Raw genomic sequence first — 22677 nt, forward strand, 5'->3', positions numbered from 1 at the left:
AACCAGTGAATAGTCACTTCTAAAAAAAATGGAACAGCTACATCAGGAGAGACAGTTTTCCCTTAAATTTAGAAACCACAGCATGACTGTAGAGCTGAAAGTATTTGGATGATGTAATGCATTGTCATGCAAGGTGGTGGAATGGGGATAGGGACACTTTTTAAGATAAGCCTCTTTCCCCCTGCTATCTCTAGCACTTGGCATTCAGTTACAGGATGCTAATCTGTTTTGTATTATAACAGTTCTTAGCTGCAAGTGACTTGTGATCTGAAGTTTCCTCTAAGATAAGCTGTTTGGCAAAAAGAGAGGCCTGTAACACTCATACAATTAGTAATGGCTTGTCTTGAACCTGAATATATATGTATATATATTTACAAATACATTAGCAATAAAGAGAAGGCCAAGGAGAACCTCCATCCTTTACTGGATATCAGGGAAACCTAGTGATTGAGGATGAGGAAAAGACTAGAGGTACTTACTGCCTTTTTTGCATCAGCCTTTAATAGTCAAACCAGCCACCCTCAGTGTACTCAGTCCTCTGAGCTGGATGGCAGAGGATGTGGGTCCCTGTTCCAGAGTTCAAGGATTCCAGGTGAGAGAAAATGAGAGACAAATAGAGAACTCTCAACTTGTTTATTAATATAGGGAAATACAGAGAATCTAACAGGCACAGTAAAGGATATTTCTGAAGAGTGTATATCTTACCAACCCCAAGGACCCTGTGAAGATGATCAGAAAACCAGTTCCGAGGTAGTGCGAGGTGGCAGGTTCAACCTTAGCAGGCATCCCTGTGGAGGCAATGTTGACCTGGTTGGTATGAGGTTCTGCCTCCCTACATCGCATGAGGCTCAGGTTTTTATACTGACAAAAATGCACACTGATTCTGAGGCGGGGGGCCAGCCCATGTCAGAAGAAGTGGCAAGCAATATCTAGAAAGGTCTCCAAGGGTCAAGACTTCTCCGGGGATTTCTAAAGCAGACCTTTGTGCGTAGGAACCAAAGCTGGACTTTCCAGGGAGCAGCCAAAGCAGGACTCTCCAGGGAGGAGCCAAGGTGGACAAACAGCACTTTTCTATCTTTGTGTGTTTCATCACACACCATTATCTATTGCCCCTGACACAGACCCTGAGAACTACAGGCCTGTCAGCCTGACAGTGCCGGGGAAAGTCATGGAGCAGGTGAACCGAAGTGAGATAACATCATAGAATCATAGAATAGTTTGGGTTGAAAGGACCTTAAGATCATCTAGTTCCAACCCCCCTGTCATAAGGAGGGACTACTCATCCTAGACCATGTCACCCAAGGCTCTGTCCAACCCGGCCTGGAACACCGCCAGTGATGGAGCATTCACAACTTCTTTGGACAGGCTGTTCCAGTGCCTCATCATCCTCACAGTAAAGTACTTATATCTAACCTGAACTTCTCCTGTTTAAGTTTGAACCCATTATTCCTTGTCCTATCACTACAGTCCCTAATGAAGAATTCCTCCCCAGCATCCTTATAGGCCACCTTCAGATACTGGAAAGCTGCTATGAGGTCTCCATGCACTCTTCTCCAGGCTGAACAGCCCCAACTTTCTCAACCTGTCTTCATTCGGGAGGTGTTCCAGCCCCCTGATCATGCTCGTCACCCTCCTCTGGACTCGCTCATCGTAAAGCATGTGTGAGAAAATGAGGGGATCAGGCCCAGCCAGCATGGGTTCATGAAGGGCAGGTCCTGCTTGACCAATCTGATCTCCTTCTATGATAAGGTGACCCTCCTGTTTGTTGTGGGAAAGGCTGTGGACATTGTGTAGTTGGACCTTTGTAAAGCACTTGGCACTGTTTCCCACAGCATCCTGCTGGAGAAACTGCCTGCTCATGGCCTGGATAGGTATATTCTATGCTGGGTAAAAAACTGGCTGGAGCCCAAAGACTGGTGGTAAATGGTGTCACATCTATTTGATGACAGGTCACTAGTAGTGTCCCTCAGGGCTCAGTATTCGGGTCAGTCTTGCTCAATATCTTTGTTGAAGATCTAGATGAAGAGATGGAGTGCACCATCAGTAAATTTGCGGACGACACCAAGCTGGGTGGGAGCATTGATCTGCTGAAGTATAGGAAGGCTCTGCAGAGGGATCTGGACAGGCTGAATCGATGGGCTGTGGCCAGTGGTATGAGGTTCAACAAGGCGAAGTGCCAGGTCCTGCATTTGGGCCACAAAAACTCCATGCAATGCTACAGGCTTGGCAAAGAGTCGTTGGAAAGCTGCTCAGCAGAAAGGACCTGGGGGTGCTGATCGATGGAGCTGAACATGAGCCAGCTTGTGCCCAGGCAGCCAAGAAGGCCGATGGCACCCTGGTCTGTGTCAGCAATAGCACAGACAGCAGGGCCAGGGCAGTGATCATCCCCCTGTACCCAGCACAGGTGAGGCCTCATCTCAAATCCTGTTGTCAGTTTTGGCACTCCATTGCAAGAGAGATACTGAGTTGCTGGAGCAGGGCCAGAGAGGGGTAAACTAAGCTGGTGAAGGGTCTGGAGCACAAGCCTGATGAGGAACAGTTGAGGGAACTGGGGTGTTCAGTCTGGAGAAGACTTGGCGGGGGGACCTTATAACTCTCTGCAACTACCTGAATGGAAGATGGAGCGAGGAACTGGCTGGTCTTTTCTCCCAGGTAACAAGTGATAGGACAAGAAGTAATGGCATCAAGCTGCACCGGGGGAGGTTTAGATTGGATATTAGGAAAAATTTATTCAAAGAGAGGTTAGTCAGGCATTGGAACAGGCTGCCCAGGGAAGTGGTGGAATCACTGTCCCTGGAAGTGTTCAAAAAAGTGTTCAAAAAGATGAGGCCCTCAGTGACATGGTTTAGTGGTGATCTTGGCAATCCTGGGGTAATGGTTGGACTTGATGATCTTAAAGGTCTTTTCCAGCCGCTTTGATTCTATGATGCTTAAAGAGTGTACCTAGCTAGAGCATGGGAGCACGCCACAGAGCTGGACAGGGCCCACACAGGGATAAGGACAGGGGCTATGGGCAGGACCTGGGACACAGGAGGAGCTGGTTAACACCAGAGGGGAACAGATTAGCAGTGTTGGGGGAGGGGGCAGCAGCCTAGAAAGATCAGGCTGAGCTTGAGAATTCCAAAGATGTCAGTCTCCTAAACAGCCCTGCCACATCAATCTCCAATTACATATATGAGTTTATGTATATTTATGTACCTACACATTCACTTCTAGCAGTTTTAAAATTCTCCAGATCTGTTCATCCTGCTGTATTTGGTTTTCTTTGCTGCTTTCTGGATCAGAATTTGATCCTTCCATTCCTCTCTGCAGAAAAACACATGATGACCCAAGATTATGACATCCTTTTGTGTGAGAATATATCTTAGATGAAAAATACAATTTTCTATTGAGAATATTACCATATTGGAGTTACACTTGGCAAATACCCAGAATGAATATGAACTCTAATACTGTTTAACATCTTCTTTTTATTATATTTTATATCCTTTGAAGAGTCACTGTAAAGTCAATACAAATGAGGAATGTGAGTTGAGTATCTTGCATACTATTATGAAATTGTTTTGATTTGTCTGTTAAAAATAAAACTAGGGCCATCATCAAAACAGAAAACTTAAATATCTCAAAATATAATTGTCAACTTGGAGTAACTGCAGATTTATACTGTGCTACTATATAATGACTTTGTTCCCTTTAGGTACAATATACCCAGGAGCATTTTCCAGTGTAATAACTGAAGAACATCCCTTCTATTTTGGTGTAAAGAAAACGGCAAATATTGAATCACTAGCTAATGAAAAATTACACATCCGTGCCAGTAACATAATGCATCAGTAGTTAGAAAGCTATGTGCAAAATGTGCCAAGAAAAGCTTTATAGAAGTATATTAAGTTCCCAGAATCCATTTGAGGACTTTTAAAGTTGCAAATATTGATTGATATAGTTTAGATTGTCTCTAAATTCTGATTTTTTCCTCCAGTGTAGACCAGGAAAGCGCAAATTTAGTTACAGTGAATTAAATCTGAGTGCTAGGATGTGATATTCAAGTACACAATATCTGAAGAATTGCTGTCAGACTATTTCCCCCCCCACACTATATTGTTCATTTTCATTTCATTTTTAACCTTTAGCATCTGTATAGGCCCAATTTCAAATGAAAATTTAGACAAACAAAAATGTGTGCATGGTTCTATGGTTCTATCAGGAAAAAATCAAACAAAAAAGATTGAATGGCTGTGACACAAAGAATATGTGCAGCGTAGCATGAACTCTTTAACTGCAGTTATGTGGAGAAGCTATTCAAAGTGCAAATTACATTATTACAATGGTGCCAGCGAGTGTGGGAGTTAGCTTGTGTAACTCCTTATCCAAATTGCACAAGGACAATTCAGTATCAAGAAAAGCAGTCTATAAAAAAGTGGCATTATCCACATACTGTCTTTTTGCCAAGGCTGAACTCAGCCAATAATACCAGATATTGCTGTGCAATCCACCTTTTTCAGACTTTTATGTGTAGTTTATAGAGTTCATCTGGTAATTCAAAGGAATAAGTTTGGATGAAAGGAATCTGCTTTTCTTTAGATTTCATAGCTTTTCTCAGTTACTTTGAGCTTTAAATGTGTGGATATTAAGTGCTGAGTTTCCAAGGGTGTATTTCTCAATAGTAATTGTTACAATGCCAGCATACAGCAGTCAGAATCTGGCTGCAAAAATTCTATTTATATAAACGCACACAGATATATATGGAAGTGTATATTCAAGTAATCCAGCGTCACGAAATACTAGTAAATTAATGAAAGACAAAAAGAAGGATTTTGATGGTACTGAATATTTGTATAGAAAGTCATGTAAAAGAATTTATTAAAAAATATCATATTCTATCATCTCTATCCTCCTGTTTGTTCTCAGAGAGTTTAATTCTTCCAAATAGATAGTAAGGGTGCTGCATTGAATTTATCCAATATATAAGATTTCTTTGCTGGATCCTCTGATACTTGTAGGTGTTTTTAAGGCTGCTGAACCTAATTTAGGGGTTTATCTTCATTCTTTGGAATCCAGTGTATTGGTTTTTTTGCACTTCTAAAGAGTGCCCTTACCTCCAGTATTTTCCTACTTGCTGAAGGTTGGTAGTATCATCATATTTTGGTTTGACCTACACTTCTCTGTGAATTAAATCATTTATAGCATGTAACAAATATTGCTACCACAGGACTCACAACTTTAGGAAAATCCTAAATTTACGTGTGCCTAAGAGAGCTCTTTCAGAATTCTGTTTCTCTAGAGATTAATTTCTTGTATAACAGGTGCTAAAATGTACCAACCTAGGTGTTCTATTTACACTTATTAAATGGCTGAATATCAAGTTTTAAAATGTAATCTTTTCCCACTACTATTCTGAGTTGTTTTACTGAGGAAGGTTTAATAGAAAACTTATTTTTTCTCTACCTAGTCTCATCGCTCAGAAACAGTCTGCCATTTAAGCTAACCAGGAAATGGGAAGTTCAGGTATTTGACTAAATTACAGAATAGAAAATAATTCAATACATTAGCCTTTCTGTATTTCATCCTTCATGCCTTTAGTTAGGTAACTGGCTAGAGGCTTTTTAAATACAGTATACAGGTTCATTGAACCAGTTAATCCCATTAAAATGTGCCAAACATAGATGGCTCAGTGATCTTTAGTTACCTATAACCCTGTAAAATATTGGTAAACTCAGACTGACTACATGGGTCATAAAAGCATCTGTTGTTCAAATAGGCAGACCCTATTTAAAAGTCTATGCTTTTAAAAATGCAACTTGTTTTCTACAAAGCAGCACAGTCAAAACACCTCTTTCACCTAATATGAGTCAAGCTTGTCTGCATCCACTTAGCAGTACTGACCTCTCTGGATGGACTAACATCCTGGGCAACTTCACTGTCACACTTTTATGACTTAGCAAGCCAGGGGTAGTTTTCCTGCAGCCCACACAATTAGAGGTAACTCATGCTTACTGAACTAGTTTGTTCCATCTGTGCTTTAAAAAGTTCAAACCATGAAAAGCAATCCACGTCACATTCATTTAAATATCTGGGAATCATGATGTCATTTAGAGCAGTGCTGGGATGCAATTGTATGGCAGTGCAGCAATCCAACGCTGCTTGTTGTAATTACATCTGATGGAAACAATGACCTTCTGTTATTGAAGATCAGCTCATATTCTTAAGCCAAATATCGTTATTGCGTTGTACTTGAAAAATGCAAGTGGAGCATGGGATGTAAAAATTAATATCTAAAGACATTATCAACAACATAATGAAAGAATAAGTTAAATCTGTGTTGGTACCTTAATTACCTCCTCTTGTGAATTTATATAAAAAAATCCCTAGCAAGAGTTGTGCTATGTAGAAGTTGGATCATGATAAAAATCTCTATTGCATCCTTTCAATTGTACTCCATAGTACATGTCAGGTATGTACAAGAGGAGATAATAAGCCTGTCCCTTCAGGGTTGGCAAATCAGCATTTGTATTTGGGAGGTAAAGAATAATAAGAAATTGCAAAGGAAAAAAAGTATTTTCTGGTCCCTACATTTTCTCTCAACCTAGACACACTCTGGCCTTCAGCAGAAATATTATTCCAAAAGGTATAGAAAGACAAAGATATCTTACAAATGTATCCACATAGAAGCTGTCATATCTTGAGTCAACTTTAACTGATCTTTAACTGATTTAATCATAATTTTATTTTATTTTAAATGCTTGTTTGGTTTACAAAAATTATGCTTTTTATCTATCTATTGATCTTTGTAATTACTCAGAAATCTTTCTGAATTTTCCCTTGCTAAGAATGCCCATTCCTATGACTTGCTCTTGCATAGTATGCTACCATCTATTTCACATAGATTAAATAACAGAACGATATACTGAATCAGCATGCAAATATGTTATGAAGCAGTTATATTTGATGGTGCCAATGTGATCAAATTAACTTTCTTCCCGGAATCCAGAAAATCTTCTTCAGAGACTTAGAGGAGGATTTCTTGTGTTATTAAAAATAAGTTACTAACAAAACAGGCAGAGATTGATCCCACTATAACAGTTTAGAGCAGTGAAAGGGAAAACGAGCCTATTTTGCACAGTTAATTTATTACACCCTTGTTTTGGCCTTGGATTGCATTTCATAAAAGGAAGTTTTTTTAAAGTAATACATGCCAGTCCCTTAAAGGCTCACTATTTTGAGAATTAATTAGGTGATATTTTTTTTCTCCTCCCAAATGTCTGTAATGATCTGTATGAAAAGCCTGAGCCATGTACAATAAGGCATCCTGTGCTGAAGTGTTCATCTTAAAACAAAATGTTGACTGAGAAGTACTGGAAAACAAACATGTAATGACTGCATTTTTTTAAAAAGATTAGTATTAAAACCTGTGCTAGAGAAGAGAAGAAATATTAGTTTCCCTCTTAGAAGACATCCATATACTCTTTGAAAAACCCTTAACAGGAACAGTAGTCTTGCTAAATCTGCAGTTATTTATTTTTCTGCAACATGAATCGGTATATTTAGCTCTTCAGTATATTTTCATTCAAAAAGAACATGTGTTACAAAGACTTTTGAATATTTTTTGCAAGCAGACTCAGAACAATACGCGTATGGTCATAAGCAGAGTCACCTCAATCCGAACGGCTTAGTCTTCAAACATATATGGGAAAAAACAGCTCCCAGTTTGATTTTGGACTGTATTACTTTGAGATATACTGATCACAAAGCAACTAACCATATTTCTAATGAACTCAATGAAATATCTTTTTCTGTACTCACTACAATCAGAAATGCTACAGTTTCTTGGGGTAATTATTTTTCTAACATTTCAGTTGGCTGTTGGTGACTCAATTTTAGTGCCTGAAGCAAAAGCTTTCATAAGTGACTGGAGATTAATTTTACAAGCAAGAACCTTAAGGGGGAATAATTCAAATATATTAAATTCACTGCTTACCTGAAAGTAAGTGCCCTACCTTCACTTCCTGGAAGACACATCTGTGTATGGCCTCAAAGACAAGCTGTCAAAACAATATCAACTGCTGCTTAAGTTCACTTAAAAGTCAACTTTCAAAGTTGAAGTGTGTGGGATCAGATACATCCTTGTTGCAGTCCTGATTTTACTTTTTAGTAAATGTCACCAATTTTCCTATAATTTGCTAAGGCTAGTTAGACTTCAAAGGTTGAAAGTACACCTTAAAGAAAGCTTTGGGAATCACCTATTCTTCAAAAGTTAATTTGACAGGGTCAAATATACAGCAGACAAAAAAACAAGTGTGTACAAAAAATCATTAAGTCTCATGTGAGAATAATATCAGCACTCTAGATGAAAATACATTTTTATCCCCATAGTGCTGTCATCTTTTAAATCATTAAATTGGATGTATATGTTATATATTTATGAAAATCTTGCATGTCTAGAAGATTTAAAATGTTACTAGAAAGAAGTCAAGGAAAGAATCAGATTCATAGTTAAACATATTTTAAAGATAGATTTTCTTTGTCAATCTCACTTTTTGAAATAGCATATTTTATGGTTAATGAAATTAGTGGACCATTTATATTCAATGAATGTAAATTCTTATTTTCCAGACTGTGTTTCATAATAGAAACATATTTTTGAAGTTAGAAATGTGTCTTGTTTTATCAAAGATTTTTGCTATTCCTTCATGTGCTGGCAGACCTTGTTCCAGGGAGCATTTATTATGAGTCTAAGTCATTGGTTGGGTAATGAATAATTTTTATTCCTTTTCTTACAGATATTTGTTACCTGTGATAGCTTGTTATTACCTGTAGCTTGTTTTGTCAGTAAATTGTGTATCTGTTTCAACGGATACATGTTGCCTGATCTGCATAGTGTAGTTTCCTTATAATCACTGGGAAATACTGGTTTCAACACAGTGAAGACGGGTTTTGCTCTTGACTTCAAAAAGATAGGATTTTACCCTTTTTCCTCTTTTATTAATGTCAGCTTAGTAATATAGAATTGCACCTGTTTCTGATGGGATGCATGAAATTTCTTCTTTAAAGATTAAAAAAATTCCAATATTCTCAAACTTCTCAATTAATTTTCATGCGTTTGGTTCAGATTTTTGTGGATTCATGCATGTTTTCACATCCATTACCTGCAACACATATATTATATGAATGAGATAAAGAATTTATAAACAATTAGTTATTTAATTCTTTATGAATGGAAGCAAATAGAATTATACATTCATTACAGTTTTGCAGAGTGGCTGGTTTTCAAAATATATAAATGGGACTGATGTCCTCCTCCAGTTGTTTAAGCATGGCATCCACTTTTTTTTACACAAATTTAAGCAAAATCTTAATCCTTAGTAAAATAAGGATCAGTTTTGTTAGCCTCTCTTCTCCCCTCACCCTACAGATTACATTATTTTACAGTATTACTGCATTCTGCTTCTTTCTTGTTGAAGGCATTTTAAGGATTTTCTAAACTTGGTGGCCAATGTGTTGGTTTATTGCGCTTTTTTTTTTTTCCTTTTTCAGATATTGAAGCCTGTGTTGAGAGTGCTGTGAGAACTGCAGTCCTAATTCTTCTAAAAACTGTGAAACAATGAGTATCAGCTTGCTGAAGCTATACTTTCCTTTTGGTGATAAGGGGAATACATCAGACATTTTTTCAGTGTTTGACTTGAAACCCAGTGCTATCCATGTTAGAGAAAACCAATTATGCAGAGGTATGATTACCTTCCCTCTTTAGCACCTCGTGTATAATCATGCTAATAAGTCTGACACCAGCTAGTACATTTTCTAAGTGATACTCAGGGATTTAGCCATGCAGTTGCAATGATGTTACTGGAGGTAACATAGCCAAATTCTAGGACTTTGTTTAGAAAACCCTCACCTTGCAGTGAGTTTAATGAATTTCATTTGATTGCTTACCTAGTTATGATGAAGGAGATGAGAAAGACAGACTTCAGTTTTCAAAAACAGCTGTGTAACAATAGTGTAATCTGTGAAAACAGTAATTTGCATGTAATGCAATTTCCACTAGTCAGGCACTTTTACTAAAATAGCAGCATCTCAGTCCCATTAGCAGCTGCAGCAACATTTATTTTGAACTCTAAATGTAAGGGGTACCTGTGCTCTATCCATATGCTCTTGAAAATAATATCTACTGTTTACTCTGTATGCCTTATTTAACTTGCAGTTAAGAGTATGAAAATAGTGATCTGCAGTTCTCTTCTTTCAGTTGCAGGGAAAAGCATAATGAAAACTGCATTATAGATTTTTTTATTTTGTTTTACTTTTTGCTATTGCTTCTCTTGCTGGACTGTATGGCCAGAGCTAATCTATGACTTGCCCTTTCTCTGCAATTGAGAACATCTTCTCTGAAGATGCAATAAATTGATTCACCAAAAGAACCAATTTTCACACACAAAAATAAATACCCTAGGGAGAAGAAAAAGGAATATGCATTAGTAGAAGAAATAAAATGCAGGAGAGAAATGCTATGTGAAAGGAAAACAGAAAAATACAGAAAAGCAAGTGAGTCTAATGCAGAAGAATGATGGTCAGAGGTGATGGAGGGCCAGTGACAACTTTTCAGTTTTCAAGTTGTTGAGGCAAAGGCGGAGTAATATAAATGCTGCAGTTAGAGTCAAAGACAGTCAAAAGCAGAGTGCAATGTCACCTCTCATTGCATCCCTTACCATCTGCTATATCTTGACATGTAGTATGTCACAGAAGTGCAAGGTCAAGAGCCAAGGTATTTCTGTCATAGGGGAAGTCCAGATAGAAAGTTTTTATTGATCAGCCACAGCCACCTGATAGCACCTTTGCAACTCTGTAATTGCTGCTGAATGCCTTTATGTTTTTAAAACATTGAGACTACAACGCTATCCAGCATGGCAAGGACATGCAAATGGTGTAGTGGCTTACAGGTTGATTTAGTATCAGAAGGCAAGGTATAAATCAAGGAAAGGATTTAGGTGATACGTCAGCAAAATTTAATCTCGAGCCTGGGAGATGAGATGCCTGAGTAAGTAGAAAATGCTATCAGTTATGAGATTGATAATAAGGAAGTGAATGTGTTAAAAAATAATTTGCTTCATAAAAATGGCTTTTCAAATGACAGCAATTATACCAAACACAAATTGCTTCCTTGGGTGTCATACTTGCAGACAGAATTAATGAGTGACTTAACTCCTGTATTAACATGATAGGCTAGTTAGACTAAGTCACTAGAAAAGTAGGAGTATCATTGTATTGTAACATAACATTGTTATCGGTGAAGGTATTTTATTAAGTGAAAGGGAAATGAGTTAAATCACAGGTAAAAAGGATTAATCATGTAATCCACCTCTACAGAGGTGGATTTAGCCAGTATCAATTCAAAGTTATATGAATGATTAATAACTAAATATGCATCTACCATCACAAAATCATATAATTTAATGAAAATAAGGACACATTTTACTTTAAGTGTAAGCATTAATCTGCAACAAAGCATAGAAGTTTTATAACAGCAGCAGCATTCACTCCACCATTATTAAGCTTCTCTCATCTTTTTTATAAAGGGATTTATTATTTGGCCATTACACCTTGAGTAAGATTGCCATGCACATTCTTAGTGACTAATCCAAATTGGTGCTGAGCACCTGCAACTTCTATTAAATTCTTCAGTGAAAGTTACAGATGCTGTCACCAGTGCAGAAGTTAATTTTATTGTCTCTCACTGAGTCTTTGAAATAATTTCCACTGTGCTTTTTGGAACACAATAGAACAAAGACAGGCAAACAAGTAAACATAGAGGTAAAATGATCCCTAAATGCCAAGAAAATTAATATTCATTTACTCATTTCCATTCTTTCAGTCCACTGAAAATCAGGTCTATTTGAAAAGAAACAGATTTTTCAGAAATGTACAAAGTAGTGTACGCATTAGATATACAGTATGTCAGGCAAGATTTCCATGTCAAAATATGCTTATTTTTCATCTCCGTGTAGTCACTGGTTCTGAATGGAGTGTGTTATTGGTTGCTTCTGTCACAGATGGTACCATTAGGCAAAAATTCTACTACCACAGATAGTTCTTGCTACCAAAACTTTACAGACTAAATACACAATATCACTACAAACATTGCAAATATGTGTTGAGGTTATTACTTTTGAGCAAACTTCATCCCATGTGGGAATGGGACCTCAACGGCTTGTGTACTGTATACGGATTTTGCATATAAGATTTTCTATTCATACCTACAATTGAAGGAGAGAGCAGGTGTGTACTAAAGTCTATCTTAAGCTGCTGCTCTTCTTAAATATCTCAAATGCTTATTACCTTGAGGCAGATATTATTAATATTTGTGTCCTGTGTCAGGTGGAACAAGACTTTTTTTTTCTGTATTTCAATCTTTTTTCTTTAACTGCATGAGACTAATACTGCCTTATAGCATCATTGAATTACTCAGTTATAATGGATTTAGAGAAATCTAGCTTTACTTCTGGGGGTGTAAAAAGAATTTCCCTCTTATTATGGCAATATGAAAGGGATATAACCAGATCTGAAACAGTAGTCTAAAATTGTAAAGGATCTCATTCAATCTTGAGTTATACCCCACAGGATAATGCTGTAAGTTACAGAAAGTTCATTTAAGGGCTAAGCTGGAGCCCATGCTGTAGGACCACACATGAAAATTGTTAAAAAATTCATCCTCAAAGACAGAAGCACATTCAAAGATGCAAATAGTTATGTGTCATGGTTTAAGCCCAGCCGGCAACTCAGAACCACACAGCCGCTGTCTCACCCCCTCTTCTTCCCCCAGCTTGCGGAAGGATAGGGAGGAGAATCAAAAGAATGTAACTCCCATGGGTTGAGATAAGAACAGTCCAGTAACTAAGGTATAACACAAACCACTGCTGCTACCACCAATAATAATAATGATAAGGGAAATAACAAGGGAAGAGAATACAGCTGCTCACCACCCACCAACAGACACCCAGCCAAACTTGAGCAGTGATTAGCCCTTCCAGGTAACTGCCCCCAGTTTTACCTCCTGGGCATGACGTGCTGTGGTATGGAATACCTCTTTGGCTAGTTTGGGTCAGGCGTCCTGTCTATGCTTCCTCCCGGCTTCCCCTCCTCCCTGGCAGAGCATGAGACTCAGAAAGTCCTTGGTCAGAGTAAACATTACTGAGCAGCAACTAAAAACATCGGTGTTATCAGCGCTGCTCCCAGGCCGAAAGTCAAAACCACAGCACTGCACCAGCTACTAAGAAGGAGGAAAATGACTGCTGCTGTGGAACCCAAGACATTATGATAACTGATATCTTCACTTATGATGCTTTTCAAAATGAATAAGAATTGTGACATTCTAGTAAGTTAAGGTGACCTTTTCTCATCCCGCAGAAACCTGAGCAGATCTGATTTCTTTTGCCAACAATGTAGTTAGTATTTGCAGTTGTCCTGACCCTGCATTCTGTGTTCTCATGAGAACAACCGATGTAATATTAAAATTCAAACCAAACAATATACAGATCAGGTTTCAATAAAGTTGCAATAGTGCATCATATACATCAAGTCATACTGAAAGAAGCAATGCCTATAAATATCAAGTAACCTCAAAAATCACTCAGCTACAAAAGCTTGGAAACAGGACTGTTGCAGTATGCTCCTGTCTTCTCTCAATCCAGCGATATTTCTGTTCATCTGAGGCAGCTGCTGACCCATGTTACTTTTTGTACTTTTCCAGATGTGGCTTATGCATAGGACGATCTGCCCATAGAGTAAAAGTAAGTGGCACCAAACATTATGCTATTCTGTGTCCTTATCACCAGAAAATACATGAACCAATGGTCAAGTACATTTTCCTTTACTATAGCTACTAGCGGAAATTACACAAGTTCAGTATGTTCAGTCTGAGCACCTATGAAAACAGTCACTGTAACATCAGAGAGTATACAGACTAAGAAACAGTCTGAACACCAAAATTATAAAACACATCAGAAATAAACGGAATTATTTTCAATGGGAAAATAACGATCGCAACTGTCATGAAAGGACATGGTAGTACGTCAGCCACTTCTCACAATTTTTATCATTAGCGAACTCCTCCACTGGGGGTAAGTCTTCCTTGTTTCATACTTTACCTCTGATTTCAGGGGCCTGAAGACCAGTCTTTACCAATAAAGACTAAGGAAAAGAAGGCACTGAGTACCTTGTCCTTTTACATGTCTCTTGTCACATGATCCCCTGTCCCATTCAACAGCAGAGTTACATTTTCCATAGCCTTTCTTGCTTCCACACCTGTGGAAGATTTTCTTGGTGTTTCTCACATCACCAGTGTCAACTACAGATGGGCTGTAACTTTCCTAATCTAATCCTTCCATGCTCTGGCAGTATCTTTATATTTTTCCTATGTCACTTGCTCCTGCTTTCACCTCTTGTTTGCTTACTTTTCTTGTCTGAGTTTAGACAGGTACTCCCTGTTTAGCAGAGCTTGCAGGCAACGATCCTTGAAAATCATTCAGCTCTTCTCGATCTCATTTCTTTACAAGACTATTTCCTTTAGAGATGCTGGAGATCCTATACTGCCAAAACTCTACCTCAAGCATGTCCCTGAGCAGGCCAAAGTCTACTCTCCAGAAGTCCAGATTTTTAAATCTGCTTTAGGCCCTTCTTCTTGGGATGCTGGACTCTACCATCTCATAGTCACTATAGACAAGGATGCCCCCAATATACACATCCCACCTTATCCTTCCCCGTTTGGCCAGCAGAGCACCACTCCTGACTGGCTCATTGATTACCTCTGTTAAGTTGTTCCCAATGCACTCCAGAAACCTCTTGGATTACTTGTGCCCTGCCGTGATGTTCCTCCAGCAAGTATTAGGGTGTTTGAAGTCCCCCAGGAGGTTTGTTTCATCTGTCTGAAGAAAGTCATATCAACTTCTTCCTGATAAGGTAGTCAGCAGCAAATAGCCACAATATCACTGACCCATAAGCTCTCAGCTGACTCATCACCCACCCATAGGCAGAACTCCAGGCACCCCAACTGCTCTCTCACTTCAAGGGCAGATTCCCCTCCTCACCCTCCCTCTGGGTCCTTTCTAAATAGCTTGCATCTGTTTATCACAACACCCCAGTCATTAGGGTTATCCCACCACATCTTTGCGACCCCAGTGAGATCATAGCCTCATTTGTTCCCCATGGTGTATGCATTTGTGGACATGCACTGTGTGCCATGTCTCAGGAAACACATAGGTAACTTCAATACTGAGGAAAAAACTGTCTCTGCCTTGACTCCCTCAGGACGCTACTGGGAAGAACATTTCTCAGGTTTTCACAGAAATACACATATTTTGGAGGGAAGATGTAGCCAGGCACACAGTGGCATGCTTTGTGTTGTTTAATAACCACTAGTAATAATTAAATCAAAATGAAAATTTCATTTCCAGGAAAACCATCTTCTGTCCTTTTAGATCGTCTGAACAGCAATTTGTGCCAGTTTCTCTAACAACTAGATGACATAACATTTAATGGAACATATTTACTGAACTTCATTTGTACTGCTACCACCAATAATAATAATAATAATAAGGGAAATAACAAGGGAAGAGAATACAACTGCTCACCACCTGCCGACAGACACCCAGCCCAACCCGAGCAGTGATTTAGCCCTTCCAGGTAACTGCTCCCAGTTTTACATCCTGGGCATGACGTGCTATTTCATGGAATACCTGTTTGGTTAGTTTGGGTCAGGTGTCTTGTGTCTGCTTCCTCCGGGCTTCCCCTCCTCCCCAGCAGTGCGTGAGACTCAGAAAGTCCTTGGTCAGAGTAAACATTACTTAGCAACAACAAAATACATTGGTGTTTTCAGCAAAAGTCAGAACCACAGCACTGCACCAGCTACTAAGAAGGAGCAAAATGACTGCCACTGCTGAAACCAGGACACAACTACATTTTAGCTCTCTTTTCAGATGCACACTTGTTTTCATCATTATGTCTTGTAAAATCAAACATTTAGATTTTTCATTAGCCTGTTAAAAGAATTTTCATGAAACCAAAAACCCCCAAAAAGCCCCTGCAATATAATATGGGAACCAAACAATTTTATGTTTTAAAAGTGAAATAAAGCAAAGGGGCTAGCATTGTTTATATGTGTGTCTAATGAATGTTCCATTTTTGTCACCTAGATACAGATTTACTTTTAAACTCAATCAAGAAAAGGTGATACATAACAGGCATCCAAAATTGAGCAAGTTCATCAGACAGAAGTATGTTAACTTTACAACTAAAGCACAGCAGATACAAAAGAACTGTGGTTTTGAGCACTTGAAATACAAGCTCCAATCCAATAGAACATTGAAAATGCATTTTAAATTTTTACAGCAACTCAGATCTTGTAATTATTTTATTGCTTGAATATATATCAGACACCATAGTTTCCACATAAAATTGCTTCCCTTCAGAAATAATTTTCATGCAATATGCTCAAAGAAAAAAAAACAAAACAAAACAAAACAAAAAAAGCCTTTGGTTTTTATCACTGAAGAATGCTCCTGCAATGTACAATGTTTTTGGGTATTTATCTTTAAACATTGACTTTTTTTTTTTATATCTACCACAGCTACTGAAGTTAATAGTCTGTAATGGAACATCAGTCTTTTGTTTTTATCTTACCACTGATCACCATAACACACAACAGCAGCAGCAGTTTCTGCTGCACCCACATAACAGAATATAACCCAGTGTACTAGCTGAGGTTGGGATGTCATTTTCCTCCGTAGCAGTCCATATGGTGCTATGCTTTAGATCTGTAACCAAAAGTGTTTGTAACAGATCGGTGTTTTAACTGCTGCTGAGCAGTGCTTTACGCAGTGTTAAAGCTTTCTCTGTTTCTCTCATTGCCCCCTCAGCAAGTGGGCTAGTGGAGGGCATGAGGCTGGCAGTGGACACAGCCAGGACAGCTGACCCAAACTGACCAAAGGGATATCCCATACCATACAGCATCATGCCCAGTCATAAACTTGGGTGGGAAGTTTTTCCGAAGTATCTTTTGTTCAGAGCCTGGGTGGGCAGCAGTCTGTTGGTGGGAGGTGTGTCCTTGCACTACAGGTAGTCCATGTCACACTTTGCTGGTGGGATTTTAGGTTATGGCTCTATGTAGTCTAACCATACAAATGGCATTAAAACTTCAGTGTATTAGTTACTTTTTCATATAGTGATCACTAGCTGTAACACACAATCTTCATCCACAGTCTGAGCTTCTCAGTCTTGATTCAGCATCTCCTTTGCATCTTCTAAGATGTGTGAATTTAGTGGGACTGACTTCAAAAATTTTCTTTCACTTTTGAACAAAACTGGAACATCTTACTTCTTAATCTTTACATCATAGTTTACTGGCCCTTTCCAATTAGCCTTGTAAATCTGTGTTCTTAGTAGGACAGTCTTTAAAACAGCTCTTGTTGAACCACAGATTGCCTCTATGCCTAAGCAAAATAGATCACTAAGGTGTGACATGATTTGTATCTTTATTCCACCATTTATGCCAGTTTTGGGCTCTGACTTTTGTAGCTTCTCACCTCAATGGAATTTATGAGAGCTCTTTTTCCCAGTTTTTATCACTACAGGTGCATTAGAAATCAAGTTCTTATTTTCTTACATCTCAATACATTTTGTTCTTAGAGTTATAACTGCAAGTGCTTTCCCATGCGATGCTGATCAGTTAATGCAATCAACTTTCACCTTCTCTAGACCAACATTCACCTTTTATCTCCGGGAGGAGAAGAGCATTCTGATCGTGAGACGTATACTGGATTTATATAAGTATTTATGTTTATATCATAAAATATACACAAATACAGGCAAATGGAGTAGGAGAGATGATGCAGGAAACAGTCTGGTTATTTAAAGAATATTTTCTAGTCCTTTATCCTTAGCACACTGGATTCAAGTCAGTGATGTACTATTTTATTCATGTCAATATTTAATTTAATTTTAAGAGAAACTGTTCCTTATTTCATCATAATTGGTATCTCGTGGGAAGAATAGAGCAGAAAATAACCAAAACCTCAGAAAGCTATGAGCAATATAGGAAACAGAGATTAACTGGCTTAGAACTAAAGAATAAGGGAAAAGAATCACAGAAGAAATATGTAATGGGCTGATTTTTAAAGTTTTCTGTAAGGAATCATTAGTATTGTTTTTCTTCAAAAAGGTATGTAAATTATTATTGCATACTAAACCTCCCTTCCATAATTAAAAAGATAAAATGCTGTTCATAGGTGTTATTTACATATTAATACATGTAAATTATGAATCAAATCATAACGGCAAATGAAAGTGTATAGTGTTTACAGTTCATTGTGTGTCATGCTATAGCAACTTGTCAAGGGAGCTGATTAAGCTTAGGTCAAATCCTATGATCATCTGGATTATGCTACTGAAATTTATGAGATTAATTAACCTGAGAATCCTAATTACTGTGAACTGAGGAACTTAAAGAGAAATATGTAAGAGAAAGAAGTAAAATCATTGAATTAGAAAATGTCTGAAGTTCCATGAGTATTCTGAATATCTTCAACAACACTTGTTTTTTCATCTTTAATCCAGTGTAAACCCTTTCTCTGCTTCAGCTTTTAACTATGTAACCACCCAATAACCAGAAACATAGCTTACTCTTACTGCAAAGTGTCTTTGCTGCTAAAATACTGTGTCTACTATGTTGCACTTCCTAAATGTACTTATATCAGTACATTACTGGTTAAAAACACCTGAAAAAGTATGGGCTTTGTTCACAGCAAACCCCATGGAGTTTCACATTATATATCGAAAGAGACAAAAAGCCTCTAGTATTATCTCATTTACACATTAAGGAAATTGCGCCAATTTAAATAATGTTTATAAAAAGTGAAGTGGCTCAACAGAAAAGATTAAGGACAGCATAACACCATATAGCTTTGTATTGAAAGCATGACTGGGAAAGATGGATCTTGCATGGTTAAGTGTCATCAGGCAAAAATCCCATATACCGAGAAGATATAGCAATCACTGTATTACCGGGGTGCTGCTGCCACTTCTTTTCCTCTCCACCATTTTAAGGAAAAGGGCTGGCTACTGCACCTCATTTGGCAAAAGATTTAGATAGCGAATCTTCATTGGGAAAGGTACCTTCATAATCTCTGGGGTTAATGTTAAGAGCTACAAGCAAATGAGTGGGTCATTAACTATACCCTGGCTTGAGGTTAAGTGAACTGGAAAATTACTAGAGTTGACATGAGAAATTGCTGACAAAAGTTACAGGTAACTCCCAGAAAGGTTATATATGGCTGATAAAACATCATAATTCTGCACGTGGGTATGGATATAATAAACCTGGGACAAATAGTGGAAAAGCAATTAGAGATAGGTTGTTTACTTGGGATAAGACTGGGGCTGGCAAAGGAAGGTACAAGGATGCGAATAAGGACAGCCAGACAATGCAAATCTTGTGGCCAGGGTTGCCATCTGCTGCTAGTCAAGGAACCCTGCACTTATTTATTACAGCTCAAACAGGTCAATAAACCATAACAGCTAAACTTGCTCTTTTTCATCAGAACTTGTGTGGAAGTGGTGGGGAACTGCTACCTTGTACTAACAAGTTTACATCCATACAGAAGGAGTGAGGATCTTCGTATCACTGTGCTGGTGCTACTCCAGACCATTTGCTACCTTCCACCTTATAACAAGCATATTTCTGTGAGATGAATGTGAAATGGTATCTTCTCCTCAGTATACCCTGCTCCATCACTTAGGCAGCTCTCAGCTATGCATAAATGCAGCAACTGGCAAATAAACTTCTATTGCAGTCAAAGTTTAAGCAGCTGCTGTACTTGCCACTGAGGTAGCTGCGCTGTTCATTGCAGCCAAAGTTTGAGTAGTGACTGTTGCTCTGCCTTCAGATCCACCAACATTCTTTTCTTTTTGAAGGTGCTGGATAGTGTTGAACAAGGCCCTGTAAGCATAGGCCAAGCCCCAGCACGTTGCCGTGATTTGTCCATCTCTGGTATGGCCAGAATGACCACACACTTCATTTAAGTGTTTTACTAATTCTTCTGGATTTTTCAGTTGTTCGGTGGTGAAATTCCAAAGTACTGGAGGGGCCCACTGACCTAGATACCTGCCCATATTATCCCATACACCCTGCCACTCATGGCAGTCCAGCCTCAGGGAAAATCTCTTGGTCCTCCTACATCGTCGTTTGACCCCAGACAAGACCCAAACCTGACTCAGATTAACTCTTGAAATCAGTAGTGGGCGAAACACACTCTGTATGCGTGCTAGCATGGTGATTCCCATCACGATCAGCAAACAAGTCTCAACAGCATTAAAAGGCCATTCAAAAACTTCCAAACTCTCAAATGTAAATGGTCTGGGGGGAGGACTGGGAGGGTAAAAGGATGTCTCCTTTACAGTTTGAGCACCTGAGAAGGAGAAAAAAGATGTGTAATTGCTAAGCACTTCCATTATATACCTCCCAAAGTATAAAGGTGGTGACCACACCGGGAACATAAGCCAGATGAGTTTCATGATCAATGATACTATTGTATTACAAGTCATTATCATAAAGTACAATGAGACAAAAACCTTAGCCCAAGCTCCACACTTGAAAAACACTAATACAGCCAATACCGGATGGAAGTAAGATATGATATACTGAAACTGTGAGATCAAGAGGAACAGCCTTGAGAGCCAATAAATCAGCATTGCGATGAGTGACTATTAATCCGGACAGATCTGTTGTTATCTCAACCCCTCGTGCCCCACGTTGGGCACCAAAAAGAACTGTTGTGGTTTAAACCCTAGCCAGGCAGCTTGTTCACTCACTCCCAGTGAGTGGTGCCAGGCTGAGAGCATTCAAGGACCCCCCCCAGGGCTCTCTCCTTCCCCACTCCCGGAGGAACGGGGAGGAGGGTCGAAAGAGTGCAACTCCCATGGGTTGCAACAAGAACAGTCCAGCAACCAATGTACAACACAAATCACCACTGCTACCACCAATGACAACAATGATAAGAGAAAATAACAAAGGAAGAGAATACAATAACACCTGCCGAGAAACAAGTCCGACCCAGAAGCCCGTGTCCTTCCAGGTAACTCCCAGTTACCCCTCACCCCAGGCATGACGTGCTGTGGTATGGAATACCTCCTTGGCTAGCCCAGGTCAGGCACCCTGTCTCTGCTTCCTCACAGCTTCCCTTCCTCCCTGGCAGAGCATGAGCCTCACAAAGTCCTTGGTCAGGGTAACAGGAGTTTCCTGGGTCATGTTGCACATCCTAAAGTCCCAATCTTTTTCTCAACTCCACCTATGGTAGATTTTGTTTTTTTATCAAACTATCCACTCTCAGAACTAATGATAATAAATGTGTGATGTAGGGACTATATTACTATAGTTAAATAATAATAACTGGTAATATCAACATAGAAAAAATAATATTTCTAGTTTAAGGTTGGCTTCTGGAAAATTATTTGGGAATTAGTAAAGTGTTACTTGGGATAGTTCTCAAAGTTATTACAAGCTAATTCTGTAGAATATTGTAAAGAAACCTGTGACAGGGTTCTGTGAGAAACATGGATGTAGGGCAATGCAGTTAGGATTTCCCACATCTGATCCTAAATTATTTTATTTTTAGACAGGTACTAGTGTTCTGTAAGATTATGTGCATGATTATCTTTGAGTAAGAGTACTCTTACCAGAGGTATAAAAATTAGTCTACTGGCTTTTCTACGAAAATGAAAACAAAGTATCTTGTCAAACAAATGTATCAGAAAAGCCAGCTACTCCTTATTCTTGAAGGACCTAATCCAATAGAAAACAAGAATATAATTCTAAATGCCAGCCAGTCCAGGTATCACCACACATACAGGTTGACTGCCTGCCCAAGATGAAACCAAATACAAGCATGTGCTTTGCTGTTCCCATTACATACTTTATTTCTTGTAGAAGTACTACACACACTCCAGTGCTGTATCAAATCAAAAGAAGAGGCTGAAAACACTGTAGAACTTCAACAACTATCTTCAAATGAGAAGAAATAATTTTGCACACTCTTTAAAGCAGACTCGTTTTGTAAGAAAGTTGGCTGGTTTTAGCTGAGGTTGTTCTGTAAGGTAAAGAATATAAAGAAATCTGTCTATAGTACTGTGATTTTTTGAATGTATACATCCTTCCATAGTATTCATTTTGATTTAGTTAAACTTTAAATCACGCTGTAAAAGGGTGGGAATAATTTATTTGTGTACTGATTGGACAGTGTGGTTTTTACTCTTTTGTTACAGACACAGTAACTCTTATTGTTCAGTCTAGTTTTTGGTGTTTTCTTTTTTTTTCCTGATAACTTAATCAGCCTCTGAATTTATATTTTTAGACAAATGAAGTAAAAATGTTGGTTTGGAATAATATGTATTTATTTTAATAATTTTTCAGTGTATAATTCTTTCGTATACCTACATAGAATATCTATGCCCAAGTAATTGCTCCATACAAACTAAATAACTAAAAAGAGAAACAATGAAGATTGGAAGGAAGATCCGCATTGCATATTGCTGGTTCCTTCTCCTTCTGCAGAATATATCTGGTTTTATAAAATTTATACAAGTTCCTTATACAAAACAGGTTCTTATTATTACCAAATTATCCACCCATGATATCATAATTTC

The sequence above is a fragment of the Pezoporus wallicus genome, unplaced genomic scaffold (assembly GCF_028554395.1).
Source record: "Pezoporus wallicus isolate ANWC-B61680 ecotype Strahan unplaced genomic scaffold, APGP_CSIRO_Pwel_v1 contig_5647, whole genome shotgun sequence".
Taxonomy (NCBI): domain Eukaryota; kingdom Metazoa; phylum Chordata; class Aves; order Psittaciformes; family Psittacidae; genus Pezoporus; species Pezoporus wallicus.